Below are 11,888 nucleotides of genomic sequence, written 5' to 3'. Positions count from 1 at the left end.
ATATATATTAAAATTAATAAAAATAACTACCATTAAACAGCTGACCAGTGAAGAAGAAAAATTTTACTTTTCCACAAAGCCATCTCTACATTTTTGCAATTTATATGCAAAAGGTTTTCTGTTTTCAAAACTTTAGTTTTCAAGAGAGAAATTTATGCATATCCTATTAAGTTTAAGTATGTAAATTGAAATTGTTTCTATTTTTATTATTAATTTTGATATATATTAAACACCATCTCAAGCAAAATCAATTTATATCCAATAAGAATCCAATCCAATCCAAAGGTATATCCAATAATAAATTATGTAATGCAATACAAGAATATCTCATCTAGTGTGCTTTATAATGTGCATCTGATAATTCAATTAATGTAGGAAGATTCACTATAAAACAGTCAAGCCTTAAAGAATTACAACTAGAGCAGAAATTATAAGAGAATTATAACTACAATTTTAAAAATGAATTTTAACAATAAATGGCATAAATATTAGTTAAAAATTTATATTTATGCAAAGGTATTTATTGTGTGATTTTTTTTTATTGGGGTATATTTTTAAAAGGTCTGTTTTGGGTATAATTTTAAAATGACAAATAAAAAGAAATGCAATGTTTATGCAAAAGTGCATTAGAAACATAATTCGGCATTACAAGATTACTTAGAAATATTAATTCTGAAAAGAAGGGAAAGCAAGTCCAAACATTATTGGATAGCTAGTCTTTTAATAAAAACATTTAAAAATTTATATTGCAAAGTAAAGTAGTAAAGTGATAAAAATTTAGGTTTAATATCATCTTTTTATTTCATTCTTTTATTTTTATTGATCTTATGATGTATTATTAAATCAGTTCTAATTATCCTTTAAGAGAGACAATCCCTTTTAAAACAAATCATTTTTCCTCATTAAATACATTCCCCAATTAATGCAGTAGTTTTCTGAAATGCATTAACTACACTAATCAGGATATTCCTGTGCTTTCTTTTAGTATAAATATCTTTGTTCCTATATTTACTTAAACTATATATGTTTGGCCTGTTTAATCTTATAAGTGCTATTGTGAAGTATTGATATATTGAGTATATGAGTAAGTCTGTACTACATTCTTACTTCTCATTCTTGCTATTTTTATAATTTTACTTTATATTTTATACTTTCTTTTTAACTTTGTACAGTGGATACTCGATATAGTGAACTCTTAAAGACTAAGCCATCTCATTAACCAATCAAGAGTTTACTACATACATAAAAAATAGTAAGAACCAACAAAATTGTTCACTATAGTGTATCAGGTTATATCAAAAGTCCACTTATGCTTAGATAAAAAAGCGTAAAAAACATTTATACATGTGTTTAGGAAACTTATTCAACGAAATCTTTATCTTTTTCAGATGGACTGCTATGAAATATACTCAGGATTATTCTTAATAATAAAGAAAAATTTTCGGTATCTAACATTCTGTTTGTTGTTTAAATGGGAATTTATTTAACAGATGGTCTTTAAAAAGTCAAATTTCCAAGCATTACCCACTTCTTTCTATTAGCTAATTCTTACAAAATTCTCAGATTGTGACAATATTAACATTTAGAGTAATGTCAGATGAGCATGATTTCACATCCATGGTTTTTGATCAACATCATGGGATTGCATAAAACCTATGGGAGCAGTCAAATGGATGCAAATACAAAAAAATCACATTGTGTGCTGCTACATCATTCATGATAATCTCATGATGTTGTTTGACTGTTGAATGTTGGGTATACACTGAAAGCTTATGGTCATAAGACGAGCATAAAAATAATGGATGCGTTAACATTGTTTCCAGGAAGTGTTGGGTCAGTGTCATTCCTGCCAAAGAGTGTACGGTACTCATGTATTCTAAGAAATGTACATGGATATTAGTAAAATGATCATACAAATTAGTGAGGGGCCAGAATTGAGAAAAACTTTATTTGAACTTTATAAAAACAGAAATAAGAAAAAAGGCTAATTATGATCAAAAGGATGTACCCAATATTGTCTATGTCCGTTTTTTTTTCTTTTAAATACTTCTGTAAGTAAAAAAAAAAAAAGCACATCACAATCTATGAGATTCATGTTGACATATACATGCATCTGAAATGAAACTGATTACCAATGCACTCCAAGAAAAATAGAACTTGTCAGCTGCCTTTCTATCTGTGAATGGAAAAAATAGCATCTGTGTATTTTCATGTTCATCCCCATTAGCCTTAATGTCATTAATATTTGTGTCATATGCAAATATATCTCATAACTGAACATGCATGACATTATGGCATTTCAGTGAAATTATGTCCACTATCTTACCAAGTTACTTTATTTTAAACCAATTTAGATATTTCATGCTCCATCATTTTTTTATATAATGGTAAATCAATTATTTTCATTAAATTTACTGTTAAGTTATTACTAGGAAGCCTGATAGTTCAATTAATGTTAACTCTCTCAAAATTTAAATTAAAAATTTTTTTAAAAAACAGGCAAATTTATAAAACAAAAATAATGAAATTACTAAAAAAAAATAATAAATGAATTTAAGTTCGATTATCTTTTGNACAAATTAAATCAAAAATAAGGAATACAAATTAATAAAAGATAATAAAAATAATAATAACGAGCAGACCCAGCCACACATTGCAGTGGCTCAAAATGTATCTATTATAAATGTATAACACTTCTCCCGCAGGGTGGGGGAATCTCGTAAAATCCCTTCTTAGTGTACATTCTCGTGATCTATTAAAACGGTATAAAATAAATCTAGCTCCATTCTTGAATAATACAAAGTCTGTTAAAAAATTAACCAAACTCTTTAAATTGGGCATAAACGGAGGGTCTTAGTGTCGTGAAGTTGACATAAATATATAGAGCTGCTGGCTCTGGAAACTTTCTTTGGTTCTATGATGGAGCTAAAAGGTAAGGAAAGCAATGAAATTGTTTAGCTAGATGTGCAGGATAATGCTCACACAACGAGAAACAATGCCACACAGAGCAGGAAAACATGTGGGTCGCCCTTTGTTTTTGCAAAATTAGCAGTGAGGTCACGTGGGCAGGCTGATGAAATCTGAAACAAATTTTTTGCAGGAAAAAAATCAACAAAAACTGAAACAGACTATAACCGAAGTCAATGAAAACCGAGATATTACTGTATCTGTATATAACCAAATGTTATTCAAAAATCAAACTTAAGGAATAGTTGCTATGGGAGCAAACAAATAACTGTCTTTTCAACTCCAAGTCCGACTCAAAATTGAAGTCTTTTTGTGACTCATATCCCTATACAAATTCCTTTCTCTTTGCATGAATTCATGCAGAATCCAGAGAGGAAGTTAACAAGTGGTCCAAGAATTGTAGACCCCACCAGCCACCTGCAACCGATCTACTTACACGCTGCTTCTTTGTAGTGTTGTTTCAGTTTTGGTGGGGATGGAACATTATGCTTTTAATATACATACAGATTAAAAAATAATTTTAATCAGTTCTATGATTAACTCATAATTACTATAAAATTTCAGTTATTTTAGGGGTTATCACACTAAGAGACTTGAGACCATTATTTAGTAGTTCTATGATACTAAAAATATTCCACAAACTGGAAGTAATAAAAAAAACATATTGTTCATACTTGGATCTTAATTATCAAGTATTTCTGACCTGGGTGCTTAATGTGAAGTCACTCAAGTAGCAATATCAAGCTGTTAAAAATATCATATAGTATAATTTCATTCAGTCAGACCATTCACTAAATGACTTTGCATATTCATTCAATACACAAATGGCTTAGTTATGTAACAACAGAGTGCTGATAAACAAAGACTAAACATTTTGATCACAAACTTACTGTATAAACAAGATGAGCTAAATTTAGCACAAAGGATCATTCACTTTTGGTTGTGCTATACATTAACTTTATTTTACCAACATTATACACTAAATGTCTATTTTTAAAGTCAATAGAAAAATTTATTAAAACATGTAAAGACAAGTGTAAAAGAGAAGGAATGCCAGCAAAAATATAAATGCATAGCTGTAGCACTAAAACAGAAAAGTAAGCACAGATCTAGTAGGACTGAGATAAAACTAGAATTTATGATTTAGTAATCCCTGGAACAAAATTCCCAGAAAATTTGAAAGTTTTTCTTATCTAGTCTTGGAAAAAACTTTTTCATTTCAGATGATTTTTTTAAATTTAAATTTACTAAACTTTGTTAAGATTTTTAATTTCAGTAAAATTACTATCATAACAGTATTTCTCAACTTTTCCATTGGTGACATCATCTTAACAAACTGTTTACCATTACAAAAAGAGAAATGGGCTTTCTCCACAAGATATGTTTTCCTACATAATTCCTTAGATAGTAGTAATTTTTGACATTAACATCTTATTTAACAGTAAACAACAAAATACAGAATATAAAAATTTTTTGTTTACTAACCATGCAGACTCTCATTGAATCTCTAGAGATTCAATTCATTTTCAAATTAAAAGATTTTTATTTTAAACTCATCTGAGGAGGGACTTTTTGTAACGTTCTATTAGGGATGAGTTATTGTTCAGTGCTATCATCATCTCAGTACTAGAAACATAAATGTGTTCATCCTTATTTTCACCTGAGGTGAGTCTTTACAATATCCTCTGCATGTCATTATGTGATACATGACTCAAAAAATTTTATTAGATGAATTAGGTACAATATTTAGTTAGCTATCAGTAATAATTCAAAAAAATTTCATAAATAACTTACATTTTATGTATGTTTATCACCTTTGTTTTTTTTTCACCAATCTGACCTCACTTTCTTACATTACAATTTTCAAGAATTTTAATTCACATTTACTTTTACTCAATTTGAAAAATTTGTAATGTAATTAAGAAAAATATTATCATCTTTGAAATGAAATAATTTACTTCCCATTTTATATCCCATTAATAAACCAATTCTAAACAAATGCAATTTTGGAGTCATATATGACCTAATGTGAGTTCAAGCAGAAAGTGGGTGATCGGTTAACGAACATAATCCATTCCAAGACTTTGTTTGCTATCCAAATTGTTCGTTAACCGATTATCGATTTACCACAGGTTTCTATGAGAATTTGATTAATTCGTTCTGGAGACCCCCAAAAAATAAAAAATATATACTTTCTTACTACATTTATTTATATGTAATAATAAAAATACATATATAGGCAGTCTTGCATTTTTATTAGTCATGTATTTTCTGTTTGTGGGGGTTAAAGAATCTGTCCAATGTCAATTGCTTTTCTGTCTTCTTCATGATTTTTCAGAAGTAATTGATAGCATTGTAATTGTAGAGATCCCTAGGCTTATTAACCTCAACTTGGTTTGGATGCCATTTTAAGACTGTTGTTCTGACATCCTCCCACTTCTTTAAAAGATTTTTAATAGCAGATATCGGCATAAATCCGCATTTTCAGAAGAAAACGTAACAGAATTGTTTCTGTCAGAAATATTACAAGGGCTGGAATTACAAGGGAGTGTTTCAAAGTTTGTGGAAATACTATCCGATCAGTATATAATGGGTAGAATGTCAATGTCGACATCTCCTGCGCTCCGAAAAGTTTTGAATTGTTGCCTGAAGACAAAGGAAGACCAATCGGTATTCGTTATTTTACATTGCTTCTTCTTGTGTTTGTTCAGTGAAGTGTTTGTTATCGATTTGTTTGTTAACCGATCACCCACTGTAATTCACAAGTCCTGAAGGGTTAAGTTTCAGCCTCATAGAATAGGAAGATGGCCTATTCTACAAGGCTGAAAACATTAGTGTTTTGTTAAATAAACATTTCCCAGTGATAAAAGGTGTTTGATGTTTCATTAAGTGTTTAAAATCAACATTGCTTAGTTGCCAACACTGCTGTTATTTTCTATCACAAATTTCCATGCATTTGAAATGCCTTTTGCATTTTTTGTTTATACATTCCCCTTTTGCTGTTTGTCATTCAATCCTACTGATGTTTAGATCTAACATTAAGCAGGCAAACACGAACAGTAACAAAAAAGAACTTTATTAGAAAAGGTTAGAACTGTCACAGACATCCTTGGGCAACACCCGGACAAAATCCAACGAACTTTCGCGCCTTTTCTTTTTTGACGTTGCCAGCCACTCTTGTTGGCAAGTGTTGCCAGACAGAGTTCGTGATCTTGGCAAGTGTTGCCAGACAGTGTTCAGGATCTCTGGCGCTGGCGGCCACAATGTCTATAATAGTAAAAGATATGGTTTCTAAAATAAAAAAAATTAATAATTAAAATTTGTTTTTGACAAATGTTTGGCTTTCGATATCATATAATGATGACAACATTGTCTATGTACCTCTTGTTTAATCTTATCTGCTCTTCAAATATTGGGATTACCATGTTCTCTGGCTTTTATACTACTAAGTCTGTCAAGCTTCTCATGGATACTTCTCTTGTTTGCACTGTAAACATTTACATCAAATGTATTCAAGAGGCTTTGAACCTTTCTGTCCACTGTCTAAACGTAACAACAAAGTTTGTGAGCATGTGCATTTGAAATAATCATATACATAGAGGAAAAGTCTGTTAAAAATAAACAAATTCCCCAGAAAATTGATCTCTGAAATACTTTAATCTTTATTTGTTCTACTATATAAATAAAAAGGAATATAGTATACAACCGATGCAAAATGATCATTTATATTCTATTCTGGACAAATCTTCATTATATTTAAAGTAATTTACTAATGGCTCAAGTATTTGTAAGCACCTCTCTCTCAAATCTTATTTCATAATAATACAATTTCAGACTTTTATACAAATTTATTGTTCAAATTTCCATCCAATAGTTCATTGTTCATGCAAACAGCATATTTTAAAATGCCCATATTACTGCATGCTATATTGTGCATGTCAAATAATGTTTTAAGTTGATTGATCTGCCTCACATTTGCAATCATAAAAATTCAATTTTTTTTATTCTCTATGACACAGTCATGTTTACAGACACTGCTAGATGGAAGCATAATTCTTTATAAAAGGTAGAATGGAGAATTTTAGTCATAAATGACAATTTCAGGCAAGAAATGTCAGCTGCGTGCACTTCGTGTACGTTGAGCTTTAGTGTATTTTATTAATTCTGAAATTTTATTATTAAAACTTCTTTTTGCAGTTAACAAAACATGTCCACATGATTTGCATAATTTAATTTTATAATTTTTTTTTCCTTCAAAAGCACCAAATCTGATGATGATGATAAGAAATTTTTCCTTCCTTTGCAAGATGTTCAAATAAATTTGCTAGAAAAGCTAATTTTGGAGCACAAAAACATTCATTTAGTAAAAGTTTTATACTGGATATTTAAAAAGATTGTATTATCTATTCAAAGATTCAGGATAGGGACACTGGGGTTCATTGCTTTTAGGAAAATGTACAGTACACCACTTGTTTAATATATTAACACTTTTATATAACCTAATTTTATACTTCTTGTAAACCTCTAATTGTCCCATGATGAGAGAAAAATATTTTTAGAATGACGTAACATAGCAATATAATTATTTGTATTATATATGATAATGCATCATTTTTTTCTGAGTTGCCACTGGTTCAATGTAAATATTTTGTTCGTATTTGATATGTGTTAAGTTTTATATTTTTTTTTTGTTGTATGTAATTAATAATATGTAATAAAATTTTTGTTATTTTTTGTTTTTATTTAATTTATGCTTAAATTTTTACTTTGTATGCATCAATTTAAAATTACATTTGTTATAAAAGTTTTTATTATTTTTATCAAAACCTGAATTTTAATGTATTTGTGTACTTATATCTGCCATTTTAACTGAAATTAACTGTATTAAAATTACAAAATGTTTTAAAATATAATAAATGTAATTAAAAACTAATTTTCATAAAGCTATTTTTCAAGTAGCAGGAATTCAAAGAATTTTAAAAAAACAGTGTGTCTGAAGTCCAAGGAACAAATTACAATTTCTGAGATTCAGAAATCTAGAAAATACTTTCAAAACAATTTAGTAGTACGGTGTATTGAATAGCATAACAAATAATAAAGATTATCAAGTTAAGAAGTCAAGCCACTTGTATTATTTAATCCTAATTTATCCAGAATTCAATTCACCAAAAGTAGAAAGTCATGTATCATTCATGGGCCACTAAAAACATTTAAGTCACTTTATTTATTTTTTGTGTGTATAGTACTTCAATTTAGTTTGTACACTACTTACAAAATTTGTGTGAACCATGGATTTACATATAACTTAGAAAAAACATTGATTTCAATTCTGCTGAACTGTTCAGAAACTCTCATTTAAAAATTCAAAAACAGTGACATGTTTATGTTCCAGAAAGTCTCACTCAATTTAAATTCAAACAAATAGTCACTAAAACATGCAATAAGCCTAAGAGAAGAACTGCATCCTAGCTATGAAATCCCTATTGAAAAATAAATAACTAAAATGAGTATGAAAGTAAAAAACAAAGAATTTCCAATAGATGAGCAATAGACAAACTTCTACAAAGCAAAATGAGAAAACGGAAAGTTACAAAAAAAGGGGGTAAGTTATCATTCTGCCTTCTTTTGATACTTTCCTTAAAGATACTTTGCCACACATTATTTTATTAGTCACATAATTTAAACATGCATAAATTAAGAACTCACTGTATTAATCTAGTCTTCTAAATCTTTCTTTTTAACACAATACTTTTGTGTCTTTTTCAAACTGTAAACTGTCAGTAATTTTACATTATCAGCTCGTTAGACTTATAGCATATAACTCTCTTGTTGCTACTTTTCTGGAGAATTTAGTAGTCATTTTCTATAGTTCTTATTTGAAAATCTAAGCAGCAATAATAATTATTTTAATCTAAATAATTAACAAGTGCAATAATTTCACTTATAATTATTTTAGAAAAAAAGTGAAATATTTGTTAACTTAGGTCACCACTATATCACTGGTCTGACAACTATTTGTATAAAAATAATTAAAAATAGTTTTTTTTATGTATATAAAAGTATTGGGACAGAAAAAATTAATATGACCTACCAACACAGATAACATGCTCTCAAAACAAATTTTATTAAATTTAAATTAATCCTGAATAATATATTAAAAAAATTATAAAGAGAAAAATAACTCTTTGATTATGTAAAATTAGTTTCAAACTGAATAATTTAAACTTAACAATAATTTAAAATGAAAATGTAGGATTTCTGAATGCAGATTACGGAAAAAAAAAAATGTAATAAACTGTGCTTGTTTGCTTAGAACTAAACAACTTCATTAGTCAAATACTGTAAATATTAAAAATACTAAGAGTTATTATGTAACAAAAAAAAAAATACACGAGTAATCAATAACTACAGGTTACTATTCTCTCTTGATGACAATACTTCCAATCCAGATTGTATTCAGGTCTTTTGGTCATATATTTACAAAATGCTGAAAAGGAGCCAAAAGCATTAGATTAATATTTTCACATATTCAGATCAAAACAAAAGTAAACCAACATCATATTTTTTAAATGTAAAGACTTATATTCTTAAACAAAACAGTGTGCTTTGAATAGATTAAATTCTAATTCTAAACAATTAAAGAACATCCTTGATTTTATATTTTTAAGCATTCACTGTTAATTTGTTTTTTTTTTGTAATTGAAGAACAATTTATCCCAAATACTAATCTAAAAATAACTTCTGGCTTCTTGAAATTTTTTCAGCATTTTTGTATGTAAATGTAAGCTTAATTAATGGAGTAAATGGACTTACTAACAACAACTTATCTCAAACAAATTTTTTAATCTTTTTCTAGACTCAAATTGAATGCACAATATCCTTAAAAATCAAACTTCCCAAAACAATAATATAATTATGTATTCTTAGAAGAAATCTCATTTTCAGGCAGTAGTAGTGTTTGAAAGTGCCCGCTCCGTCTCATTTTAATCGAATGCAAATATTTATAAATAAGACGTACGGCCACTACTCCATCACGACCGAGGTTCCACGGCCAAGTTCAATTCCGGCACCCTCGATCCGGCCGCAACGAGAGAAAGAGATCACGTCCAAGAATCGCCACCGTCGTCGAGACGAAAACAGCATTCTCGAAGAGATGCCGAAGCAAACGACTTCTGGTCGGAGCGAGCACGAGACTCTCCACCGAAAAACATCCGAGATCTCCGTCACTTCGCAACGTAGACCACCACATGGGTTCCAAGACCAAATTCGGCCGAAAAGACATCGATTTCTGGTCTTTCACGTAACCGGTCACTCAAGTTACCAAAAACAAAAGATCCAGATGGATTAGAAAACACGAAATTACGAACTACGCGATTACACAACACGGAGACAAACACAATCGAAAAGCCTTAAAGTAAATTGATTTAGGGAGTCCTCGAACGTTTCATTTAACACATATAAACAGAATGTAATATGCAATTATTTCTGTACGAGCTGATTAAGCTCGGAATGTCGAGACAGTTCGTAGGATAAACTATTAAATGGACGGAGATAAAGGAGGAAATTTGTACGTGAGATGGAAAACGACGTCAGCAGTTGGTAATTACAACGCGGATCTATCGAAAATCGAATGGACGAATGACCAAAGACCATATTTTGGGGGGTAAGGTGGACAGAAAGAGGGTCAAAGGCTAACCTAATGCCAAACATTTAAATGCCACACGTTAAGCCTAACTTGGCTTAACGTGTGGCTTAATCGGTACGTAAACGGGCAAAGAAATTTATGGTGACGCGTAGACGATTACGTTTAAAGTTAATAATCAAGTTAAAAGAAAATCTTATACCGAATCGTCGGTCCGACGCAATATTCGCAGTCTTCTAGTTAGAAGAACGGTTCCTCCAAAACGACACGCAAGGCGAAGGAGCATGCGCCATCTATAAATTACGTGGCTTTTAACTCGACACGCCAGGCGGAGCCACACAAATTCACTTTCGTTCTTACCGGGATAAATATTAGAAAATTCTTATAAAATAATTAACAAATTACGGTGATTTCAAATTTACTATCGTATACAAATATACGGTAATAATCTGTACTTTACATTCACAATATAAAGTTTTCAATATTACAATAAAGACTGCGCAAACGACGTAATATTACGTGAATCGGTTCGCCTTTCTGTAATGGCTGATATTACAGAGAAATTACTATTACTTAAAGCTGATTCGCAGTACGTATTGTAGAATTTGACTATGCTGAGCATGAAGAGTACAAAATTTTTACACAGCACCCTTATACCAGCAAGAATGCAAAGGGAATCAAGGGTTCATTCGGTGATTATGATACTGCAGTACCAGGCCACACCATTGTGGGCCTGGCCGAACCCATAATGGGCTTACTAAAAAAAAAACCATCTTAGTGCCCACAGGGCGGAAAGAGTTAAAGGCTTTGTAAAATAGCTATACCGGAAACACCCGTGAACTTTGGCACATCGATTCGGAAGTTTCACTGATAACAGGAAACGTTTAAGTTTAAAATTTGAACTTTGGACCCTGTAGTTTTTTCTTTCTCTCTTTTTAGGGGCGTCTGTATTGTTGGACGAAGAAAACAAGAAGAAAATATAGCTTTATTATTCCTTTATTGAAAAAGCTGAAATTTTGCGTACTAAGAAAACAATTATTTTTCTAATGATATTCAAAATTATTACAGGCGTTTGGGGGACGGAGAAATTGACCCTCCGAAAATCGACAACTCTGATTCTTGTATATGTTACCGGCCAAACACGAATGCAGGCCAAACTAGTGTATCCTACGCGTGTCAGGATATACTAGATTAGTCTGGTGCAATCTAGTTTGGCCTAAATACTTTAGGCTTAATTAGTTTGTCCTAGGCCGAACTGATTTAGAATTATTATTTAAGT

General features: G+C 30.3%; 1 protein-coding gene across 1 annotated transcript in view; it reads right to left on the bottom strand.

The window, feature by feature from the left end:
• Positions 1 to 10,916, bottom strand: part of LOC111619140 (protein transport protein Sec24A-like) — a 77,472-nt gene extending 66,556 nt beyond the window's left edge. Inside the window, exon 1 of the mRNA XM_023360811.1 lies at positions 10,812 to 10,916. The gene's annotated coding sequence lies outside the window, so the exon portion shown is untranslated. The remainder of the gene's footprint in view (positions 1 to 10,811) is intronic.
• Positions 10,917 to 11,888: the final 972 nt, after the last annotated feature.

Source organism: Centruroides sculpturatus, unplaced genomic scaffold (genome assembly GCF_000671375.1).
Source record: "Centruroides sculpturatus isolate CEXI.00-Female unplaced genomic scaffold, Cexi_2.0 scaffold87, whole genome shotgun sequence".
Taxonomy (NCBI): Eukaryota; Metazoa; Arthropoda; class Arachnida; order Scorpiones; family Buthidae; genus Centruroides; species Centruroides sculpturatus.
The sequence above is the reverse complement of the archived record's forward strand: the minus strand, read 5'-3'. Positions and strand labels throughout refer to the sequence as shown.